The sequence below is a fragment of the Perognathus longimembris genome, chromosome 1 (assembly GCF_023159225.1).
Source record: "Perognathus longimembris pacificus isolate PPM17 chromosome 1, ASM2315922v1, whole genome shotgun sequence".
NCBI classification, from domain to species: Eukaryota; Metazoa; Chordata; class Mammalia; order Rodentia; family Heteromyidae; genus Perognathus; species Perognathus longimembris.
Window position 1 is genome coordinate 104,874,877 of NC_063161.1, and position 26,004 is coordinate 104,900,880.

The 26,004-nt window shown below is 46.9% G+C and overlaps 1 protein-coding gene across 5 annotated transcripts in view; it reads right to left on the reverse strand.

Annotated features, from left to right (window-relative positions):
- Nucleotides 1-26,004, reverse strand: part of LOC125346359 (semaphorin-4D) — a 107,670-nt gene that overhangs the window by 67,089 nt on the left and 14,577 nt on the right. For all 5 annotated transcript variants that reach the window (XM_048339130.1, XM_048339048.1, XM_048339213.1 and 2 more), the window contains exon 2: nucleotides 9,433-9,505. The gene's annotated coding sequence lies outside the window, so the exon portion shown is untranslated. The remainder of the gene's footprint in view (nucleotides 1-9,432; nucleotides 9,506-26,004) is intronic.

Here is a 26,004-nt window from a genome sequence, read left to right on the forward strand (position 1 = left end):
TTGCACAAAGCATAGGTGTGTAGGCCAGTACCCCGTTAGGCCTGGAGCTCAGAATGTTACTGACCCCTCCCAACCCTGGGTAAACAGTGAACTGGGACTGCATTTCCTTCCCTACCTGAAGGCCAGACCCAAGACACTAGGCTGCCCTGATGCACCACAGTAAGCATAGAAAAGGCTGCCATGAAGGCTGCAGGGGCTGCCCAAGCCCCAACCCTGCTGATCCACTGATTGAAAGGAAGGACACAGTCTCTGCAAGCTGGTAGGTCTCCAGGAGTCTCCACTCAAGGCAAACAGCTGTGCAAGGACAGCATGGACTTTGTTCCTTAAGTCCCAGGAAAAGGAGAAGAACTAAGAGAAAACCAGGTGGTGGCAAAATCAGCAGCAAAGAGGGGAGGAAAGGCAGGGCTGACCTGGCCTTTTTGCTCTGTACACAAAAGCAAGGCATGCACCGAGCAGGAGTCTGCCTCCTCCTCCACCTGCTGTTCAAGGTAAGTCTGGAAAAACATCACATTCTACTTCCCAGGAGATTCTCTTCCAGCTGGCTGAGAATCCACCCCAGCATACAGCAACTAAAGCACACATACAAGAAAGGAAAAGGCAAAGCAGAGGCTCTGCCTCACCGTTGTATCTAGCCTAGAAAACCATCTTTCAGTCCTTCTGGCCCTTCCCTAGTGAGATAATCCAGGACCCAGCAATTTGACTGCAAAGCCCAGACTCTCTGCGAAGGGTCTGGAACCCACACAATGCCCACAAGGACCAGTTCCCACAGCCAGCAGGCAGCCCCTCACAGGCATGACCTCTTCCTGACACTCAGCATTCCCTGGAGGAGGCCACTTCTCCCTCTAGGATATGACTCACAGACCTCTTGGCCCACCTGTGAGGAGGCCTTGTCCTGCCCCCCCCCCCCCCCCCCCGCAAGACTTCATGGTGTCACAGTGAGACTTGCTGGGTGACAACAGGAGTATGGCCATTCAACCACCAGATGAAAGCCAGGGTGTGGGGACCCTGGAGAAGAATAGACACCTGTGCCCCATAGGCTGCAGGGCACCTAAAAGGAGAATTTAAATAAAACATCCCATGCCCATGAATCCAGGCTCCTATCGGCAAACCTGGCCATTCGGTCCACCTTCCCATGGGCCTCAGAATAGCTACAAGTCCACCCTCTTGCTGACCTCACGGCAGATGGCACAGACCAGCTGTTCCTGAGGAGCCCCCAGGTGCCTCAGAGACAATGATCTCTCCTTGCGAAGTGTATCTGGGCTCACCCTCCTATAACCGCCACCCATGAAACAGGATGAGTCAGTAGCTACCACGAAGGAGGAGTTGCCCAAGGCAGGCTAGTGGCTGATGGCCCTGGTTCACTCACTTCTGAGGCAATGGTTGAGGCACAACCTCCTTAGGTCCCAGTTGTTAGTCTTGTGTGGCACCTCTCCGCCTTAAAGCTGGGACAGGGCCAGAGTCACACAGGGACAAAAGCAGCCCTGACTTGACTGTGCTCCCATGTGATCGGGCCTGCCCATCTCAGGCAGCACAGGAAACTTTTGAAGACCATGAGGTACCAGCCAAAAGAAGGGTGCAACGTCCTGAGGTAGACCAGGGCCAGGCAACCCAGAATCAGACACATGTACCAGTGACAGTGACACAGACACCCCACCATGTGGACATGTGTGTGTCCTCATGCCCCCTGCAAATGTACACACTGTACCCCACACAAGTCACCACCTAGCCTGGGCAGGATCAGCCTGGCTGAGTGTAGGTGTCCTACCTAGCTTTCACCTATTCTCTGTACTTCCTTTACAGATGGGCTCCCCAGGTAGCAACTGATCTCCTGGCCATTCTCTCCATTTGTTTCAAGGAAGCGTCCCATGACACGGATACTTCTGCACACAAGTAAGTACTTCCCATTTACCCATGGCTCCCTTCCGCACCTCTGCAGCCTCCTCCCTAGCAGCCCTTTCAGGACAGCTCCTGTGGCTCCCCCTCTGTCCGTTCTGCCTCCCCCCCTCCCCCGCCCTATCTGCAATTGGAGGAAACCCACGTTTTTCGTGTGCATATAGGAGGTCTCCTCTCTAGTCACTGTGTTAAGATGGTGCCACACCACAAATGCACAGCAAGGGGGATTCCATCAGCAGCTGTCAACCCACTCTAAGACTGCCACCAACGTGACTCAGACTTGTGAAAAGGAAAATGGCCAGTAGAGTGGGTAGAGATTCCTCAGACAGAACCCAGAGGACAGGAGAATATAACAAACCACAGTGTTATGTTCCATCCATGGGTCAAAGGATAGATGACTCAGTAATGCGGGCACACTGGATGCACTTGAGATTGGACTCTCCCTTCCTTTGACATCTCTCTCTCTCTCTCTTTTTTTTAAATCAGTGCTGGGGTTAGAACCCAGGTTCCATGTGCATGCTAGGCAAGTATTATACCACTAAAGCTTCAGCCCAGCAGTGAACATCTTAATTTATGTTATTATAAATAAGCATTCTAGACACACTCAAACGTTTAACTCAAACACACAGAACTATAAAACTCCTGACAGAAAAATCAAAGAGCAGTCATGTAATTGTAACGCTAGTACCTATAGCATTGAGTAAGAAGGAAGGCTTATTGGACTACATAGCAACTTCATCTTGCTGGATGATGGTAGAACTGAGAATAATGTTCTCACAACAGAAGTGAGGCCAAGGCTCAGTATCATCCCTCCTGTATTCCTCACTATTCATCTCTGAGGGATGGACTGGAGGGATGAATGCCCGTTCCCAGAAACAGGGCAGAGGAGGGCCCAAAGGCTGAAGAATGTGGAGCAAAAACACCAAATTCACCAGGTTTCAGGGACATCGATCTGTGTAGCCAAGTAATCACTCTGCCTATAGACTGAGGAAAAGAAAAGACAGTGACTGACACTACTGAGGGAGGATGCTGGAGGCAGAGCCTTCTACCAAGACCAACTGTTAGATCTCCTCGGAAACAAACTTGGCAAGATCTCCCAAAATAAAGAGACATAGACTGTGACCCGGCTAAACCACACCCGGCGGTCTAAGCCACAGATGACAGGTCTGAGGTGTGGTCCAAGTATTTACAGAAGTGCTGTTTATATCAACTGTTTTCCTGTAATAGCTCTATCCAATTACTACAAACTGCAGCTTAAAACAACAGGAATTTATTCTCTCACAATTCTAGAGGCAATAAAGCTAGAGTCAGTGCCACTGGACAAAAGTCAAGACACCAGCAGAACCCAGCCCCTCTGAAGGTGCCTGGAGAATCCCATTTGGGGTTCTTCCCATGGCTTCATGGCTCCTGAGTCTGTTCAATCTCAAGCAGTCATCCCCAAAAGCTTCCCGAGCTTCCTGCTGCTGAGATAGGTAGGCCTCACCACATCGGAGCACAATCAGGTCCTGTTCAGACCTAGGATGGACCAGGCAAGGCTCACCAACATCAGGAAGGCCACCTGCCTTACTCAGTCCACTGATTTGAACACTCATCTCTTCCAGTAACCCCAGGAGCAATGCCTACCCACACATCAGGGAACTCCATGGCCCAGAGAGGTGGACAATAAAACCCAGCCTCACAGCCACCACTCCAGCCTCCACTTCTTCACACAGCACCCTTTCTACATGTCTCCACCCTTCTGCTTCCTCCGCAACAAGGCACTTGTGACTGCACTTCAGGTACCAGCTAATCCCAAACGATCTTATCTGAAGATGCTTACATCTGAGAGACACTGTTCATAGTAGTCCACATTCACAGTGTCACAGGATTAGGACAGTATGTCTTTTGGGGCCAGAACTCAACCAGTTATAAAGGACAAAAACAAAACCTTAAAATAAACAGTCTCTCTTACCTGGTCAAGGTAGACCACCCAAGACACTTGGGAGGAGCAAGATGGGGGAACACAGGATGGCATGGTAGAGAGAGGCTGCCTGGGACTAGGTGCCGCATCCAAGCCCATCTGGTGGCCCTCACACTTTCACCACACCCAGTTCCAGTGCCCAACCAGGACTGACAGTGGGTGGTCCACATTCACTCTCCATGCTCACAGCATACAGATCAGAGGACTGGCAGAGCTCAGCTAGCAGCCTGCAACACAAGGCTGCAAGAAGCAAGATGGGGTAGGGCTCAAATACCCTATAGCCCATCTCTGACCATACCACGGACATAGCCCCTCATTACTTTCCCTGACTGCCACTCTGAACCAAATCCTTCTACTTCTGTACATAGGCATCGTTCATTGTCTATCATGGAGACCCCCAAGAGCTTTCACAGGCCAACATCAAACAAGAACAGGCACAAACTGATGTTTAAGGTACAGGTGAAGGAGGCCATTCACAGGAGTTCTCAATGCTGGCTAGTCCTGACATATTTCCCCTATACACCAGCCTAGGCATCCAGGAACTCCCTCACATTGAGAAAGAATCTCCAGCTTCAGTATTCCCAAACACCATATCCTACCTCCCCAAAACCGATGCCTCCTGCAGAGCCCAGGAAGACTCCAAGAAGAGTCCCCCATCTTTTCAACTGCTCAGGCAAAACTCAAGGACCCCACACCTGCCACAAACCCTCTCCCTAGCCCCACTGTAGCACTCAAAGCACTGACAAGCTCAACATCTACTCTATCTCCTCTTGCCCATGTCCCTTACCCTGACTATGCCCCTCAGGCCACAGCCCCTACCTGCAATGTGTCTGAAAAATCCTGTCTCCCTCCCACGTGCCTCAGGACCTTTGTGTCCTGACCCACAGGTTATCAATCACCATCTGGCTTCTAGACCTGTGTCCTGCCCCTTTGCCACTCTTCTCTCCTGGGTTTCCTTCTAACCCACTCACACCTATCTTGGTATCTTTATAATGCTTGCTTCTCCACTGAAATGTGTCCCCACCTTCCCAGCTTGGACTGCAGATAACCTCTGATCTCCAGGTGATCCAGACAGAAACAGGTGGATAGCATTGATCTCCTGAGAGCTGGAGCTCTCCCTTGGCTCCAGAGCCACCATCCACAGCTATCGAACTGCAGGTGGGAAACCATGAGGCCTGAGCACATGAAGAGGAACATGCTGGGCTCTCACTGAAAGGCTCATTTCACAGGCTCCCCTTGTGTGCATCACAGCATCACCACATGCCCACTCTGCAAGGGAAAATGAGCCCTTTGTGAGATATTAATAGCTCAGCCAGATGTGGGACGGCCTGGGGTCTTTTCCCAGAGCTCCACTGGGTGCCCCACAGCTGCACAGGCAAAGTACCTCTGCTCAGATCCCAGAGGCTGTCAAATCAAGTGCCCAGAGGTGGGGAAGAAGGGGTTACAGAAGACAGCACCAAGCTCATCACAAACATGACATGAAAGCTGTGTATGCCAACCAATGCATTCAGGACACAGCCATGCCATGGAAAATCAGCTGCAAACCAATGAGCACACTCACACAAAACAAGGGAGTCAGAACCCTGGAAGTGGTTCAGGGGTGGGAGCACCCTGAAGGCACATCTAGGCAGAGTGCCCTGGGGAAAAATGCCATCAGTGTGGAAACCCCATTCCTCTGATGAGCCCCAGCAGTTTGCTTTCTAACTGCTTCAGAAATGTAACATAATGATACTTGGGCTGACAAGCCCCAGGCACCTCCAAAGCCAGCTTGCAAAGAGAGAAGTCACACCCCAGGCAGACAGAGCAATGTAGATCTATACTGCCCAGCACATACCAGGTGAATGGAACAAGTGCCTGCAGATCTTCCCAAAAGTCAAAACAAATGGTCAAGTTTAATTTCCCCCAATACAGATGTAAAACAGAACACTTCCTCACGGGCATTATGAATTTTCTCTTTAGGGTACTAAGTCTTCACAGCAGGCTATAGATTTAACATTGGTGGCCAGTCTAAAGCTCGGTATCATGTCTGCCTACAGGACTAGCAAGTGAATATCTAAAACAGAAAAGTAGCTCAGGCCAAGACTAACAGCTGCTGTGAGGAGCTGGTTCAGGCCCGGGGCGCTGAAGGGTAGGGAAGCTCCCAGTCACTATAAACTGACTCTGCCTGAGTGGGCTTCCATGCTTGCAACATGACCAGACCATCTGGATAGATGGTCCAGTAATGGAGCCACCATATAACCTGGTGTTTTACAGGCTTCCTGTAATGACCCACAGCACCAAATTCAAACTTTATGTCTTCAGATGAAGGATTTGACTCACAGAACACCAAATAACATTTAGATTTTTTTTTTTAAACTGGGGCTTGAACACAGGGCCATGGCACTCTCTCTTAGCTTTTTTGTTCAAGATTGGTAGCTCTACCACTTCAGCCATAGATAGCTCCACTTCTGGCTTACTGCTGATTAACTGGAGATAAGAATATCTCAGATTTGTCTATCCAGGCTAGCTTTTAACTAACATCCTCAAATCTCAGCCTCTTGAGTAGGTAGTATTATAGGCATGAGCCACCAGCACCCAGCTAAGCATTCAGATTTGCTTGTTGTTTTTTTTTTTTGCTAGTCCTGGGCCTTGGATTCAGGGCCTGAGCACTGTCCCTGGCTTCTTTTTGCTCAAGGTTAGCACTCTACCACTTGAGCCACAGCGCCACTTCTGGCTGTTTTCTATATATGTGGTGCTTGGGACTCAAACCCAGGGCTTCATGTATATGAGGCAAGCACTCTTGCCACTAAGCCATATTCCCAGCCTGCTTACTTGTTTTTTAAAACTAATAGATCCATGAGCTTTCAGATCAGCACCCACAGGAGCCCAGATGCTAAAGAGGGAGGGTCCCCAGCATTTTTCTCCAAGCCTCATAGGGTTGCACACAGGGACCACAGAGACCCTACCAGGCCTTGTGAAATGCACAGAAGTAATTACTTCCCATGTGAGTATTATTAAAATCATTATTGTCCTACTCTCAAGCTGGCTCTGAGTATTTTCAACCCCAGCTAAAAATAAAGTACACCTCCTAGAAGTTGGCTGGGCATATTCCAACTGCAGGGCAATGCACATACATACTGTTGAACAGCAATGAAATTCAAAGTGCTTCAATTTCTGCCCTTAGTGACTCCCAAAGAAGCACATCTAGGGTGAAGAATCTAGATGAAAGAGAAGACATCACAGGCAAGGCCCAGCCTTACATTCTGCCACTTTGGGTTCCCCAGAGACTAATGTTCAAGTGAAGTCTCTCGCCATCCTGAAGCCATCAAGCTCTCTGTAGTCCATGCCCTTGTGTACCACGTTCCTGGGACCTCCTAGCAGACCTTCAGGGTCACCCAGTACCCCCAGAACAGTCTTGGTGGCCAGACTCCCAAGCCTACTAGCTACTACCTCACTGGATAGACACACAAGCTTCCTGTGGAGGCCACCCTTCAATTCTAGGACCAACATCACAGAGATAGGCAAAGATAGGCCATGGGGACACAGGGAAGGACAATGCCTGCTTTGTCCCTGCCAAATACAAAACTGTATGGATCATTTCTTCAAACTAGAAAAGATCCCTGAGAAATTATTTTTGTTTCCACTTCAACACTCATTCTAAAATGTGTGTCTTAATCTTGCTGGACACTGGATGATACTGACCATATTCTGCTTTTACCTATATATACACCTAAGAAAACAGTCTAGTCTGTTTTATAAATTAGACACAGTAACACATTATCAGTGACCAGTTAACAAATCAGAGCAACTATAACAAGATACAAGTATACAACTATATGCAAGATACAACTCTGTGATATGAGGTACGGAAACATGGTGTTCTCTCTCTCTCTCTCTCTCTCTCTCTCTCTCTCTCTCTCTCTCTCTCTCTCGATATCTAATTTCACTCTTTCTTCTAATTGATTGTAACTAAAACTGTGCAAGGTGAAACCACAGATGGGGGTGGGGCGCTCACTGTATTATGACTTGAAAGTAGAAGCCAGGAGGATCCCAGAGCCCAAGTGGGATAGGGGACTGAACGGCCCCTGGGCGGGAGATGGTGGGGCTGGAGGCCATGGGAACAACCTGCCAGCGCAGCTGGGCTTTTTTGGACAGGACTCAGAGACTTAAATGTCCTGCATGTTACAACATAAGTCACAGCTGCAAACTTCATCTAAAGCAGACATGTCTGTAAAACTTTCAGTCCTAGCCTCTGGGACCAGTCTACCTGCTCTGTTTCCACAACCTGACCCATCAGTCCAGGCTTCTGGGCCTGGGGTGTCTCACCTCAACTAAGTCCAAGAAAGTCTCCTTCCTAAGCTCTCTTTTCTTCTCTGCTCCATCCTAGAAAGTAGATAGTCCAGAAATAGGAGAACTTCTCAGATAGGCATAAGCCTCACAGTCCCTTTTAAGTCTGTCAGGACAGCTGCCTAGGGAGAACAGAGACAACTTGTACACCCACTTTAAGTGATTAGAGGTGTGAGACTGACAGCAGAGATCTCAGCCCCTTGTAGACTGCTGGCCCCTCTGGTGCTGGAGCTGTGGGTCAGTCAACACACACCCTTTTACTGGCCATCTACCCCATTTGCATGTAGCAGAGCTATACCACAGTTGGCTGTGGGCACCCTTAAAACTGAAAGGACAGAGGGGAGCCCTGCATACACATCCCCCTAGCAGACCCAGGTGGCACTGACCTCCAAACTCACAGGTGAAGACACTAACACACTAGAAGTAAAAGCCAGCCAGAGGCCAACCAACCAGCATATTAGTTGGGAGCTGGTGGCAAAGGGGGTCAGAGATTACCCTGTACAAGGGGTAGGTGCCTCTCCTTACCACTTGGTCTATGTTCTCATTTATAATGGAAAGGCCCAGAATTCCCAGGGGGCTTCCAAGACATGGTGACACACCTGACACATGCCTGTGTGTGGCAGGGCTCATGCACACCACTGTTTCTGAGCTTTCAGCACAGGCCTTCTGCCACCCTCCACACTGTACTCTCAAGGACAAGTGGTAGTATGAGAGGCCGGCCACCCCAGACTCCTTTTTGCCTCCTCAATCCTTGCCTGAGAGGCTGCCTCCCCTGACTTCCCTGCCTACCAGGCAGACGCTATGAACCAATGAAAGAGAAAATAAGCAGGGACCGCCAGTCCTTGTGACCCCCGAGGGTGGGAGATATATGTGTTCAAAGGCACAATTTCCAGGGGAAATACTGGGGGATCCCAAGCAGGGAAATAACCTCACAGACAGCCTTTCCCTATCCTGGGGAAGCCAGTGCTGACCAGTGCTAGACTCACTACCTAAATGAGCAGCACTCAGCAGCACCCCAATGGCAGCCCTCGCCACACAAAGCCACACATGTTCTGTGAAGTGCAATCCTCCAGTTAGATCATGACTTTCCCGGGCAGAAAAGCCTGAGCTTTCTGAGGCTGTATGTCTTGGTTCCCAATCACCCCACAAGCCATGCAGAGAATAGACTTAGCAGTGACTGACTGAGAGCAGATACCAACAACAGGGCCGGTTCTAAAGGCAGCCACCCTTCCCCACTGTGTTTCATCACTTACCTAAGGACTGATGTCATCAACCATTTCAGCAGTCAGGACTGGGCTTCTTCCCACTTTCTGGTGTTAGTGGAGCCTGAAACAGTTAGAAAAGGGGGACGCATATTAGCAGGACCAACTTGGCATCAGATCCTTTACAATACCCATACAAACTCTGTGCTAAAAATGTTCACCAGAGACTCTGCAACACTGTCCAAGGGAGTGGTAAGTCACAAGGTACAGCTACCTGGCCAGGTGAGACTCCATAAGGTTAGCATCATGACTAAAGAACAGTTACAGTATATAATCTACACCCTCGCTGACTTATCCATTTTGCTCTGACCAGCAGTCAAGGCATTAGAAATTCCCCCTCTGTAAAGCTCAGAGCCATAGGGAAGGAGCCAGGCAGTAGAGGACTTATGCAGAAAAGTCACAATTAAATAACCAAATCACAATAAAGAACCACATTTTAGCACAAAGCTTCCAACTCGGCCCCTCAAGAAAATGCCTCTATGTTAGCATACAGTTTTCAATAATTTTATTCTTTCCCATTAACATGGTTTGAACTTAAGGTCTCACATTTGCTAGCCACAGCTCCAGCTCTGGTTTTTGCTGGTTATTCTGGAGATGAAGTCTCTCAGACTTTTCCACTTTGAACTCTAATCCTCTGAATCTCAGCTTCCTGAAGAGCTAGGATCACAGATGTGAACCACTGGGTACCCAGCAGTATTTAAAAAATTGTTAAGGCTAAAAATGAAATATGTGCTGAGCACTGGTGGCTCACACCTGTAATTCTAACTGCTCAGGAGGCTGATATCTGAGGGTCACAGTTCAAAGCCAGCCCAGGGAAGAAAGTCCATGAAATTCTTACCCACAATTATCTACCTGAAAACTGCAAGGACCATGTGGCTCAAAGTGGTAGAGCACTAGCCTTCAGGGAAAAAAAAGCAAGGACAACGCCCAAGCCCTGAGTTAAAGTCCCACAACTGACCAAATTAAATACATAAATAAAATAAGAATATTAAAAAAAAACCCAAAATCAAACAAACAGGAGGAAGCAAAGAAAGAGGGCAAGGCAGGAAGAGAGAAAATAATCAGAAAGTAGGCAAAGGCATCACACATAAAGGAGAAACATGAAGCAGCGAAGCAAGAGAATACAAGGGAAGGGTTCCTTACTAACCATCCAGGGCCTCCCAAACTCCCCTGGCCAGAGCCCAAAAATGGCAAAAGTCAAGATCCTGGTGGGGCTGTAAATGTCATTTACTACGAGAGTAGCACAGAGTACAGCAAGGTGGTGCTGCTCCCCCTGAAAATGGGCAATGGCCTGGGTGGTGACATGGAGTGACATGAGGGCCAGCAGTATGGAGAGGGACAGGAGAACCTCCAACACACGGAGGGAGAGGCAGCAACCTCCTCACCCCAACATTCCAAAGTTTCCTGTAGTTACATTTTGCTCTGCTTGGAAAGTTCCCCCAAAAGTCATAAGCTGAAAGTTGGTTACCATTCTGCTCACATTAAAGAGGGTGAGAACTAAATCTTGAAACTATATGGTGCTAATATCTGGACACAGGGTCTTGGGAGGTAATTAGGATTAGGATCCAGGAAGGAGCCTCTCTAATGACTACTGGATGATGGTGCCACCAAGGTGTCCCCAGGAACAACATGCGGTGACAAGGGGCACACTGGGGAGTCAGGGAATCAATGAGCTGTTACTTTGCTCCTTGCATGTGCCAGGCTGCATCAAAAGCCCCACCCAAGGATGCAAGGAAACCAACTGAAAAAGGGAATTCCAGGGAGGGAGACACAGCTGAACAAACTGGTAAGAGCTTAGGCCAAGAGGGGGAGGAAGGGAGGGAGGGAGGGAGGGAGGGAGGGAGGGAGGGAAGAAAGGAGAGAGAAGGGGATGGCTGTGTCTGGAAAGGTCACCACAAGGAAGCCTTGTCATTCCTCTTTGCCTGGCCAGGACTCTTGAAGCCCCATGTACTGGCTTCCACTAACTGGATAGCAAAGGTACCCCAATACCCCTTGAGGACAGGATACGGTTTTCATAACACCAGAAGAGCAAACAGACAAAAGTCACCTTGTCACAGATATCACAAACCCAAGAAAACCCTTGGTGCTACCACCAAAGGACTTAATGAATAAATAAATGTGTTAGTGGACAGAATCCAAAGGCTGGGGTTGTTTTATTAACTATCTTTTCCTAGTATCTGATTAACCTGGCTTAGATCAGGAAGGGAAATTCTGGGGCTTCCTGCTTCCCAGACAGCAGAGTACAGGGCTGAAGTTTCTCTCTACAAACTCCAAAAGAAATGCTGAGAAATCTCTCAGTATCATTGCCCTGTAAGTCCTAGGAACTTATTAACTCTAAGCACAGATGTGGAAAAGTCTTGCTGGCTTCAGTCAAAACTTAACAATGGGCGTATGTGGCCAACAGTCAGGATCACTATGTGTGCCTACTCTCTCCTCTTCCCTACAAGTGCCCAGAAAAGATGACCACTTACCAATAAGGAGACACCCTCAAAGGGGGAGAACACTCCAGCTGGTACTAGAGAGTAGAAAAGTCCCTTCCCGCACAAGGGGAAGCCAAGCAGCCAGAGGTGAATCCTGCTGGTCCCACGGCAGGCAAAGACCACAAGGAAACAGACTCACATGGATGTGGAGTCTAAGAGTCGCACCCTCATCCTTTAGGTCTGTTGTTCTGTTAGGGTCTGGGAGGATGCCTGCAGCCACCTTTAGGTCTGCGGGGTATCTCTGTTTCCAGAAGCCAAGTTCAGCACCGTTCAAAGGCTATCACATTGTGAGAAGGAAGGTCCTGTTCTCTTGGCTCAGTTCACTCTGACAACTCTGACGCAAGCTTTGAATTCTACTGGGTTTCTTGCCTTGTTTGGATGCATCTCTGCTTTTGGCACCAGGCCCTCCTAACAGCTGTACACATCCAGTATGCTAACACACCCCTACATACATGATAATTAATAAATACACAGAAATTTGCTGGGCCCAGAGAAGCAGCAGCCCAGGGAGAAGATACTTGTATTACATTACTGAGTGTCCCCCAACCTGACACAATGGCCAGGGCTGGGGAAACCGTTCATGAAATATTCCTCCTGTCCTCCAGGATTGGGTTTGCACTTTAAAAAGAGCCTTTGTCCTACCATATCCCATGGAGAAGAGATAAAGGAGGAAGCACAAAATTCCTGTAAGCCAGCACCATCAGCCAGCACTGGCCAAGGGCTAACTGGTCACAACAGAACAAAATGCTGGTAGTTCATACCTTGTCATCCTAGCTACTCAGAAGGTTGAGATCTAAGGATTGTAGATCGAAACCAGCCCAGGCAGTAAAGTTAATAAGACTCTTATCTCCAGTTAACTAGCAAAAGGCCAGAAGTAGAGCTTTGACTCAAGTGGTAGAATGGTAGCTAGCCTTGAGGGTAGGGGCGGGGGGAGGGGGTCCTGGAGGACAGCATCCAGGCTCTAAGTTCAAGCCCCAGGACCAACACAAACACATACATATACACACACAAAATGTTATTCAAGTCACTATTCTTTTTTTTTTTCCCAAGCCACCATTCTTAAGGGAACCAATGAGATGTTATAACCTTCTCAAAGGAAAAGTCAAAGAATCACAAATGACATAGAATAGGCTTAAGGTACAAGGACTGGGGAGCAGCAGCTCCTTAATGAATAAAGTGTCTCCTTTGGATAATAAAATGTTCCAGGAGCATAACTAGAGAGGTGGGAACACAAAGTACTGAAGGTTCTAATATAGTTAATTTTATTCATCAACTCCCTTTTCTGATGCCATGACCAAATATGAGACTGGGTAACTTATAAAGAACAGAGATTTCATTTGCTCACAGTTCTAGAGGCTCGGAAGATCAAGAGCTTGGTGCTGGTGAGATGCTGCTTCATATATATATATATATATACACTCACATACACATATCTATATATGTATATATACGCATATATACACATATATACATATATATCACAACATAGCAGAGGACAACACACAGTGAGATGTATAGGAAGCAAGTATCCTAGCTTGGGTCAATCTTCCTCTTCTTATAAAACCATCAATGACATGACAGGATCCTACCCACATGACCTCATCTAACTCTACCTCCAAAAGAGTGTTCTTTGAAACATAAACTTGAGAATTACATTTCCAATGTATAACCTTTGGTGGGGTGGGGTGAGGGTGGGGTTTGGGGATAACAAACACTAAGCCATAGTACGGTGCTATGTGAATTTCACTTCAACAGAAATAAATAAACCTAAAGGAAGTAAAGGCATTTCTAAAGGAATTTCCAATGGACACAAAACTAACTTTTCCTATGGGTGGATTTGCTTTCAGAAGCCATTCATACATCTATGGAGAACAATTTGTGTTATTAGTTGTTTACAACTGTGAGTCCTACAGCCTGACAATTTATTCAAAGGCTGCTTATACTAAAGTCCCAAGTTGGTATAAAGGAGGGGATGGGACCTGGGATTCAGGAAGACCAGGTTTGGAATGAGACCACAACCACAAATGAGTAGAAAAAGAATCAGGAGTGATTTTGGCATTTGGGGGCAAAGCCAGGTGCACTGAAGAGCTGGGGAGTCAAGTGGTGGTGTGCCACCTGACAGACCAGAAAACAGAGGCCTGTCATGGTTGTGAGTCTCACTTTCAACAACACCCCAGCTGGTTTTACAGTTCCATAGCCCAGAGCCAGAGCTGTCAAGGGGCATGTACCAACAGGCCAGACACCTACAGCAAAGGAGGAGTTTAAAAGCTTAAAATAGTAACAACAACAAATGGACATTGCTTAGATCTGTGGTCACACAGCAGTGACATGGATTTGTTATTTAGGAGTGCCTTTACTTTTTTCGCAGCCTGATTCTTCCTGGGGTTCCTAGACTATGTCTAAGAGGCAGGAACATCCAAGGGAGGCTGCCATGCCTGCAATACCTCTTCTAGAAAGCAGGCATACACTGGGACGCACCATGTAAGCACATGTGGCTATGACTTACGGACAATGTAAGCACATGTGGCTGTCCCCACAGGGTACAAATGCACTTAGCAGATCACTCAGGACCTTGGCATGGGTTCACACTGTCCAGAACACACACAGTGTGACAGCCAAAAGCATCTAGACTATCTGTGCTAGGCCTGCTCCAGACACATCATTCATGTATAGGTATCTAACTCTCAAGACCAAACTAAACACTTTCTTCATGCAGTCAGTGCCTACTGTACAATGAATGCTTAACACAGGGGTGGGAATGCAGGCTGTGGCTCTGCCTGGTCTGCTATCCTGAGGAGCAATGACCTCATGGGAAGCCAGGTCACAGTGCACTCACTGCTGGACTCCTGTGACCACACCACATGTGAATTCAACCCCAGTTACTGAGACCTTCTTCCCGGATGTTGCTCCATTTCCACAGCACTCTTCGTGTAGTATACAACCAGAAAGTTCAGATCCATACTCCAGAAAGCAGGGCCTCCTAAGAAGGTTTTGTGACTCTTTTACCAAGCAATCGCAGTGGAAAGAAAAATGCCACTGCCTCCTGGAAAGAAAGTGAGTCATAACCTTCAGAACTCACAAGCCTACATGTGAGGATTAACTGGCTTCCCTTGTTGCTGAGGCTGTGGAGTTTCCACAAGCAGAAACGGGCAGTCCCCTTCTGCCACTGCTCCACTTGCATGGCCTGCCTGCCCCCTTCCTGGTAGCTGTGAGTGAACACAAGAACCTGTTGCAGTCTCACTCTCCACGTCCTCTGGCCCCAGTGGTGTCTTCTCACACTTCAGCACCAGGACAAGCCAGTGATCTCACCACAAAGTTGAAGAAGACAAAACACAGATGTCTAGTACCTACTAGAAACCCCAGCATCCTCAGTGGTCCCAGCCACTCTGTCCCCAGGATTCAGTCCCACGAGTTCTAAAAGGCCATAAAGCCAGACCAGTCCTCTGAACTCAAGGGTTCTATTCTACATCTCTGGTCAAGATATTCAGAAAGAAAGAAAATCTGTATCTGTGCTAAAAACATAGACAATTTTCTTATCATCATTCCCTAAAAAATTCAGTACATAACTGTTCATAGGGCATTTACATAGCTTTAAGTACTATGGCACAGCATTTTATATAAAGGACTTTGCGCATCTGTGGATTAGTGTCTGCAGGGTCCTAGATCAATGTCCTTGCAGATATAGAGGGACAAGGCACACTCAAATGCAGACTTCTGGGTGGATAAATTGATTTTAATTTTTCCCCTGTGGCTCACTTGTACTTCCTACAGTAAACACAACTTACTTTTATAATAAAGGGGAAATTGTGTCTCTGTGTGTGTGTGTGTGTGCGTGCACACGTGCGCGCGCCTGAACACTGATATTGAGGCTTAAACTCAAGGTGTGGTGCTGTCCCTTAGCTTTTTTGCTCATGGCTGGCACTCTACCACTTGAGCTACAGCTCCACTTCTGGCTTTTTGCTGGTTAACTGGAAATAAGAATCTCATAGACATTCCTGCCTGGGCTGTCTTCAAACCAGGATCCTCAGACCTCAGCCTCTTAAATAGCTAGGCTTACAGGGGTGAGCCACTGGAGCCCAACTGCACGTTTCTTATTAATTCTTGCCTGGATATGACTGCAATGAAAGTGGCCAGAGACTAGCTTCTTGCATGCTCCTTCCCAGGTGTCAAGAGCTGGGGAAGCACCTGTGGTAAGAGCTGAAGTTCTTATTATCATCTGGAACTCACCTTTCAGGATGTACATTTGCTGCAAGTGAACATCAGAAGATCAAGCACTACCTGAGACAGGGCAGAGCTGGACAACAGCCATCAAGGACCATTTGCAGGAAGGTCACCTGGTCCAGCCTGCTTGGCCACAACCTACTGTCACAGCAACTCACAGCCTACCCACCATGGCTCAGGGTCCCCAACTGACCTTACTTCCTCCGGTAACCAGGATTTCAAAACCCTCAGCATTAGGAAAAAAAAAAAAATCTACATTTTTCTCATTGCTCATAAATCACTTTCCTATTTAAAGCACAGGATGTCACAGATATTTAATTAAAACAACCAAAATTAACCTTGCTAGCATTATTCAAGAACTGTGACCTTTCCTCTCACATGGAAAGCTGTTACAATATATCAGTCAGGATCTAAAAACCAGCAGCTCCTCTCACTCATTCAAATAGTTTTTGCTTCACACCTTAAGAACAAAGTAGACTCATCACATAGAACTTACTGTCAGCCACCTCAACCCATCAAATAAAAACCAGCAAAGAAATCTCGGCCTAAGGATCCATTCGAACATGCCCCTCCACTTGGCCTTGTTTGCCTGGGTTTTTCAAATAGGCTAACATGGGGCTTTTATAGGAAACAGACATAAATAAAACTGTACCTAATAACAAGCCACTCAGAACAACTGTCTTCAATGAACCCCAGAAACAAGAGGTAAAATAAATAAATAAATAAATCTCATCCATCTGCCAGGGAGAGGCTTCAGGTTTCTTTTTACTCTGGGATAAAGCCAGATAAAGCTCTTCCCTAGTGTGACTGCTCCCAGGCAGCAACCTGGTCCTTCTAGAGACACTGACAGTGTTAACTCCACTAGTCCTGCACCACATGCCAGCAAGGGCTTCAGAGCCTCAGTGCTCCTCCTAAACCACCTCTTCTGTGACTCCCCGAAGAGCAATAGAGCATTGCAAGGAAGAGAGTCTAGGAAATTGGCAAGTGATGCTACACTAGTAAAGTCAGAGTTTCAAAAATTCTGGAGATGAACAATGGAGATGGTCACAGCTTTGTGAACATATTTAGTGCCCCTGAAATGTCTACATACATTCAATTTGGATAGTAAATTTTGCTAGGTATATATTTTACTGCAAATAACAACACAACCCAAGAGCTGGGCATGGTGGTACACATCTGTGAACCCAGCACTGGGGAGGCTGAGGCAAGAATCATAAGTTTGAGAGCTCAGGATGGTCTATCTAGGAACCAAAAAGAAAAAGACAAAGAGAATGAGAAAACAGAAAAAGCCTATTTCTTCATCAGAAAAATAGATATTCAAAATTATCTATACATGAAAATAAAGCAATAAAAGAAGGTCAAAAAGCTAAAGCCTGTGGGGTGCTATGGCTGAAGCCTGCACATAATCCTAGCTACTTGGGAGGTAGAGATTGAGGGATCATGATTTGAGGCCAACTAGAGCACAAAAGCTCCTGAGACTCCAACTAGGGGCAGTGTGTGGTGGTATGTGCCTGTCAATACCAACAACAAAGGAAACACAAGTAGGAGGATCACAGTTCAGGCTGGCCTGGGCATAAAGCAAGACCCTAGCTTGGAAATAACCAAGAGGCTGGAGGAGTAGCTGAAAGCTATTAACACCTGCCAAGCAAGTATAAGGCCTTGAGTTCAAGACCCACTATCACCTATTAGAAAGGAAAAAGCTAGGGCCCATTCCCTTTGCGTTCTTCCAAATAGACCAGGGGCTTGTGTTCATCCATCCATTTTTTTTCTGTGCACATGAGTCAGGTATACACAAGACAAGAATCTTTTACTCTGTTAATGACACCAGAAATAGACCTCAAGACAATTTTTCCTTTTGTGTTTGAAAGAATCCTGCTTTTTGCTTCCCACAGACAACCAACAAGTAATAAAAAAAAAAAAAATACATCCCAGGCTTGCTCATGCAAGTGTGCATTTTAATCATCCGAAGCTTCACTTTCTCCACTTACAGTCATGCTGCAAAAATACTCCAGACATAAACAATTCATAAATTTTAAGTTGTGCTCCATTCTTAGAATTATGATGAAATCTCACTCCATCTTGCCCCATCCTGAGGCACTCTTGTTCAATGTATTCTCAAGGTACATACTACCCTCCTGCCAGTCACTCTCTTGGTTACTAGATGTAGCTATACTGCATAAACTATCCTCATTCAGTCACTTAGTCACCCTCTGGGCTATCAGATGGGCTACAGCAGTATCACCGTGCACAAGAGTAGTAATTCTGGCAATATGGATGAGCCAATGAGAAGCCATATAAAATGTTTTGTTTAAGTGAAAATTCTAGACTTAAGGAAAGAAAAAGAAAGATAGATGATGACTTTGCTAAGATCAACAGTCTAATAAGGTATTTTCAGAAAGAGAGAGCGCGCACACACTCACACACAAGAGAGAGAGCACAGTGGGGAGTGGTGGGGGGACACAATCTTAGAAGAAATGAGATAGAAAAACAGGTCGTAAGATATCATAAGAAATGTACACACTGCCCTACTATGTAACTGCACCCTCTTTGCACAACACCTTGTAAAAAAATTTATGTCCAATTAATAAAAAAAAAACAAAATAAAAGAAAAAAGAAAAAAAAAAAAAGAAGAAGAAATGAATGCTGAAAGAGAGCTACAAAGACTCATGGACAATTGAGTTAAAAGCCGAGACCTTCTTCCTCAAGTCTTCCCTTGGGATCCCTCACAGAAGTGAGGCACAGGGTTGTGGGGTATGGCCAGCTTCCACTCCCAGTTACTCTACAGACATATGGTTATCCTGATTCCACACATGAGTCTCTCACCATCTCCAATGTTGCCAAAAAAAACACAACCACTCCAGGCTGGGTATGTGGCTTAGTGATAGAGTGCTTGCCTCACATGCATGAAGCTCTGGGTTCAATTCCCTCAGCACCACATATATAGAAAAAGCCAGAAGTGGCGCTGTGGCTCAAGTGGTAGAGTGCTAGCCTTGAGCAAAAAGAAGCCAGGGACAGTGTTCAGGCCCTGAGTTCAAGCCCCAGGATTGGCGGAAGGAAGGAAGGAAGGAAGGAAGGAAGGAAGGAAGGAAGGAAGGAAGGAAGGAAGGAAGGAAGGAAGGAAGAAAGGAAGGAAGGAAGGACACTCCAGTGATGTCCAAGCACAAATGACAACTTCTAGACACCTAGCGACAATAAGCCCTCAGGATCAACATACTGACTTGTGGTCGGCTCTTTGCAGAACAGACATGTCAGCAGAGATTAACTTTTGCTTAAGTTGCATGTCTGAGGTTGAGTTATGAAATCACTAGCATTTTAATCCAAATAAGAACATCCCAGAGATTATGCTGGACAAATAAACATAAACAGATCTGCATGTCTCCATGCTCCTGATTTCTATCCATCTTCCTGTGTATATACAAATGAAAGAACCCAAGAAACAGTCTCCATAAAATGTACTTTAATTTTTTTTTCTTCCTCTGCAGTTAGAAGCAGTGAACCCAGCAAGCTTCAGAATCTATGAATCATCTTTTAAATGGTTCAGTTCAATTTTTCAAATCTCATGATACATAAGTGCCCTGAGGGCAAAAGCTACAGCATGGCACGGTGTCAAGCCAACCTCCCAGGCCTCTCCTGACCTCAAAGAAGAGAGACAGGCCAGACAGGACCTTCACCTTGCCACCAAATCCTTCTGCGGAGAGCACAGGGCTGGGTGCAGATGGGAACTCACAGGTTCAGTCACAGGTCTGACTTGGAAAGTACCACTGCAGGAAAAGCTGCCCCACTGATACTATGCTGTTTCTGGTCAGCTCTCTGAACCAGCTTTTCATTTGGGGTGTAGGTCATCCCCTCAACCCTGCCAGTACCACAGAAAAACTTGAAACCAGACAATAGGCTAGCCACAAACCCAAGCAGGCCCTGGGCTACCAGAAAAGACCTGGCTTTCTGAGAAACAGACTGACAAGACAGAGGCTTGACAGGAAGCCCCAGAGACCAGGGAGTGGGCAGTCCTGAGGCCTGTGCCCACACTAGTCTGGGGCAAGACCATGCCTCCCAAGAACCCCCAGGTCCATGTGGTATGGCCTCTCTCCACCTTAGGCAGAGCATGTGGCAAACACTAACTACCAGATCATGAGAAGAAGTCTGGCCTTAGCACACCTGCGTAGGGCTCCTAGGTTAGAGCGACAGTGTGGGACCCCCTACATCACACGCGTGCGCGCGCATACACACACAACCATACAGTTTACTACACCCTGTGCCTAGCACCACTCACTCACTCACCCATCACACACTCAATCACCTCCAGTCATCCCCAGCCATCCTGGGGACCTCATCTGTCCTCATCTATTTACCCACCAGGCAGCCCCTTTTCAAACCTAGAATGTCTTGGAATGCTAGGCCAGGATTGTCTTGTGTAAGGGAATGACTTCTTGTCAAATTAACAGTCTCTCACAGAGGTCAAATAAGAGCACTCCAGGCGAAAGGAGGCCAAATTCAGCAGCTCCACAAAGGAAGAGAAACAATAAAATGACTGCAAGTGCCATAAATATTTTTCCCAGAAAAGGGAAATATAAGGAGAGGGGAGGCAGCACTCCCTGGCTTTCTGCTAATGAATACCTTTAGCATGTCAAATCAGTCAGGAAGGCAAAGCCATTTCCAGTGCAGAGTGACACAAATCACACCCAGAGACACCTACAGAGTTATTTGTGCGTAAACCTAGGGCCAGAGTGACAGACAGGAAGCAAAGGCCTCAATTAAACCAAAGGCCAGCTGAAGTACTAGGCACAACTTGCAGGAGCCCCATACCAGAGAGTAAGAAATGTCAGCTTTTAGTGAGTGGCTCACACTTGTAATCCCAGCTATTCAGGAAGCTGAGATCTGAGGATTACGGTCCAAAGCCAGCCTGGGCAGAAAAGCCTGAGATTCTTACCTCCAAGTAACTACTGAAAAGCTGGAAATGGAGGTGTGGCTCAAAAGGTAGAGAGCCCGCCTTGAGTGAAAAAGCTAAGGGTCAGCTCTCGGTCCCTCAATGCAAGCCACACTACATAGCATCATTAAAAAAAAATGGTAATAAATAAATAAAATGTCAACTTTTGTCCATGCTAATGCTAGCTTGATAACTTCCAGAGACAAACTTGCTCCTGGAGCAGACTTCCAGGAGCAAGTCAACCCCCTTTCCTTCTTCAACACTCTGTGCAACCTTCCTACATTACCTGCAGCTTGAACTTATTAATCAACACAGCTGGTCCTCTCTTGGAAGTACATGTGATGGTTAATGTCAACTTGGCCAGATTGCAGTATGGAAATATTTGGTCAAACATTATTCTGCATGCTTCTAGGACAGTATTTTTTTTAATGAGACTAAACCACAGAGTGAAACAGATGGCCCTCCACAATGTGGGTGGGCCTTATCTAAAAAGTTGAAGGCCTGAATACTAAAGGAATGACTTCTACTGAGAAAAAGGGAAATTCTGCCTCAACTACTTTGGACCTCTCTGAGTCTCTAGCTTATTCCTCCACATCCTGAGCCAGTTCCCTGTAATAAACTCTTTGTCTTTGTGCACACACACACACACACACACACACACACACACACACACACACCTTGTTGTTTCTGTTTCTCTGGCGGGTACTAACTAGTACAATTTGTCAGGGACATGGCAAAGCCGCCCTCCCAGGTTCTTTAGACTCCAAGAAGCCTGTGCCTATCTCCCTATCTCCCTGTCCCACTTAGAGCAGAAACTGTACAGGGAAGTCTCTGTGATCAGTGAGCAGACAGCACCCCACAGAAGGCCACGATTATGAATGACCTGACCACATACACAGCATCTAGTTGGAACACTTGTCATCTATGACCAGGGGCAGGAAAGCTGAAAATAGATAACTGCCACAAAACACACTATACAACCTACAGCATTGTGTTGAATTCGTCTACACTGGCTATCTCTCTAAGCAAGCTATAGGCATGAGAAATGAATGTGGTAGGTTTTACCTGTTGGCTGAAAGTACAATTAAGACTACTGGGGGAAAAAGTTGAGTTGACCTCCAAATGAGCAGAGCCTCCTAACTCTAGAAATATCTCCAGAACACAAATGCCCTGCTATTATAGATCTCCTGTGCAAATATGTGCAGGGAGACATTCATGTGTGCACGTGTGTATATACTCACATTTAAACATGCAAGCACTCAATGGTATGAACATTCACATGAAAATATACATACACATAAACTTGCATGCAGGTACACAAATGCCTGGCCTGACCTGCCTACCCCAGAAGTCAGCAGGGTTTTGTTGTTGTTTTTCTCTTCTTATGTGTTTGCTAATACTGGGACTTGAGCTCAGGGCTTCATACTTTGGGGTTTTTTTGTTTGTTTTTGTGTGGTTTTTTTTTTTTTGCTCAAGATGGAGGCTCTACCACTTGAGCCACACCTCCACTTAAGGCTTTATGCAAGCTAAATGGAGATGAATCTCACAGACTTTCCTGCCTGGCCTGGTTTCAAAACGTGATCCTTAGATCTCAGCCTCCTGAGTGGCTAGGATTGGCAAAGCCATCGATTTCTTATGTCAGGCTCTACTCTTTATGTTTCTCTGTGATATTTAATATTGCCAAAATGACTACTGCCTAAGAAAAGCATAACGTGCAAAAAAAAAACAAAAAAAAAAAAACACCAACAAAACAGGGCTGGGACAAAATTGAGAGACTCCCACGGGGGGGGGAAAGGACATAGGGCCCACATCATGGGGCCCAAGCATCCAAGGGCCAGGCATAGATTCTCACACAATGCACAACATTCAAATCTATAGTACAGAGGTGAGTAAATAGAGCAAGCTGTAAACTTTCCACCATGTGCCCTGTTGCATGTGTATATGGGTGTACTTGTAGAAGTGTGTGTATGTGTGTGTGTATCTGAAAAAAAAAAAAAAGAAACTTTCAAAAAGGCAAGCTGTTAATGGCACTGACCCAGCACAAAGAGGAAGCTCAGTGCTTTCTCTCTCCATTTTTTGAACAATAAAAATGCCATGAAAACAAAGAAAAGGTGAGTCAGCACATCTCACTTCCTGCCCACATGGGAAGATTCCACAAGAATCTTTACAGATACCCAAGTTAAAACCCTAGGCCCCACCGATGGGGAGAGCTGGCCTGAGTAGATAGAAGGCCCCTTTCCTGTCTCCAAGTCAGCAAGTCAGTGGCATCTATTCACAAAGCAGAAGGTTTCCTCTGCCCTCAGTTCTCCAGCTTGCCATGAGTGGAAGGTGAACCATGCTTTCCATTTCCCTGCTGATAAATTCACTGGAATTCATCCCAGGGAAGGTAACTGTCTGCTAGCCCCTGTGCCAGACCTGTCCCCACCCACCAGGCATCAGCCTGGGGTGCAGCCCCAGCAAGTGTTTCAACTGTATTTCCCATGCTCTTGGAGGCCTAAGGGGCAGGAACACTGCAACCTGTAGGCATAACCTAAAAAGATCTTTGTAAATGTGCTTCACTGAAGGATATCTAAGTGGCCTGTCCAAGATGGTCGTAAAACCAATGCCAAGTGTCCAGTGTGTCTAAGAGATACATAAACTCAAAGACAGAGATATAGAAGACATGGTAAGTGACAAGTGGAGTGCTGTGACCACAAGCCAAGGAATGTCAGGGGCTTCCAGAAGCTGCCAGAGGCAGGGTGGATCCTTCCCATGGGGCCTCTGTGAGGAGACGCAGCCCTGCTGCACCTTGACTTCCATTTCTACCTCTAAAACTGGGGAAATCGTTGTATCCCTAGTTTGTGGCAGTCACAGAAGGGGCCAAGATTCTATGAGGAAAGAATACTTCCTTGGAGGTCAGCAGGTAAGGAAGGCCATTGAAATAGACCAAAAAAAATGTGCAGGGTGAAGCAAAATTAGTCACTCTCCCACCTACAATTTTGTCCTGGGGGTACTGCTTACCTGAGGCCCTTTTCTCTCCTGGGGCCTGCTTCTGTGTCCCATACTGTCCTGTTCCCAGCAACCCACTAGTTCTAGGTAAAGTGTGAAGAGCCTCAAATGATCACACCAGGGTTACTTCTTTCTGTTCCAAAATCCAAGAACACATAAGGTAAGATGCTGGTGAATGCAAGCTGCAGTCACTAGAAGACTTATCCTCTCACTGAGGGCTCTTAGCAGAGGACCATACCCCAGGAATGCCCCTGGACTCCCTTCTTAGCCCTCCAAGGAGCGAGATGAGCTTTCCATTGCATGGCTACTATAGGCCACCTCCCGGCCTCCAGTTAAGAATGGGAAACAACACTGGAGCTCACTTAGCCTCAGGATCACATTCTACTGGTCCAAATAGTCAGGGGACAAACAGACACATGGGAAGGGGCAGACACCCACCATGTCAGAGCCATGGCAACACAGTTGCCACCAAGTTTGTTTTGTGTATGTGTGTGTTGGTACAGGGACCTGAACTCAGGACCTGAATGATGTACCTTAGCTTTCCTTCGAGGCTGGTGCTTATATACCACTTGAGCCACACCTCCACTTTGGGCTTTTTGGTGGTTAACTGTAGATAAGAGTCTCATGAACTTTCCTGCCAGGTTCAGCTTTGAACTGTGATCCTTAGACATTAGTCTCCTGAGTAGCTATGACTATAGCATGTGCCATTGGCCTTCAGCAGCCGCCAAATTTTTAGACCATCACTGCTTTCTCCCCACTCAGCGACCAGCTGGTTCTATCATGAGTTCTACATTGAAGCCTGGCATTACTGACTTCAACACTCCATCCCATCCCTGTGGATGGTCCTCACCCTCAAGGTTGCACCCAAGACTCCACATTACCTAGCAGCATGCCTGCACCTTCTCCCAGCAGGAGAGTATACCCTGTCTGCTCTCCCGCTGGCCTGTAGCCTCTATAGATCCAGAAGACACATACATGTCACTAAGGAGGGGCTAATGACTGGCCAGCCAATGAGCATGTGCAGAGACAGAGCAGTGAGGCAGAGGAGCACAAAGGAATGACAGGGGTGTTCCTTTGCCTTCTTGAGTAAAGGAGGACAGAGGGAGCATTGGGAAGAAGCAAGGGCCTAGTGGAAGAGATGGGGTCCACAGGCAGCAAGGAATCATTTCAGAGGCCCCTGCTCAGAGCAGATGGAGACGGTGCAGGTCCCAAGTCTGTAAATCACAGAAGCCCTCACTACTGATGACAACAAGCCATCAGACCTCGACAGTCCCTGGTGTCCCAAAGGGAAGAGGAAGATCTAAAACAGTCCATGTGGGATAAGCACAGAGGCCTCATTCAGCAGCAAGCAGCCCTCCTGCATATGTGCGTGCTTGTGCATGTATGTGCTTATGTATGCATGGGTTTACATGTGCTAGGTATAAATGCACGTTGTTAACTATGGGGACACACACAACAGAACACAGGTGAGGAATCTGTCCCCTAAATGCTTAGGGCCAAAAGTGTTTCAAACTGTGGACTTTGCCTAATTTGGAATACTGCACACATCTAACGTGCAATATTAATACTTTCTCTTGGGACTGGGACCCAAGTCTGAACATGAAACTCATTCATGTTTCATAGGCACCTTATACACATAGCCTGAAGGCCATTTTAGACAATGCCTTGGATAATCTTGTATGGTGTTGACAAAGTTGCATGCCGTGGAATTTTCCATTTGTGGTGTCAGGCTGGTGCTCAAAAAGTTTCAGACTTGGGAGCATTTCAGACTTTTGGATAAGGGATGTCCAACCAAGGTAAGGAAAAGACTTTCAAGAGCTGAGCCAAATGTCATACAGACGCCAAGTGACAAAACATTTCAGCTGAGGTACCCAGTGAAACCAGCCACAGTGAACTCTGCTGTGATCATTCAGGGGGTCAGCATCCAGGGGACAAAAGCTGGCAATGCTC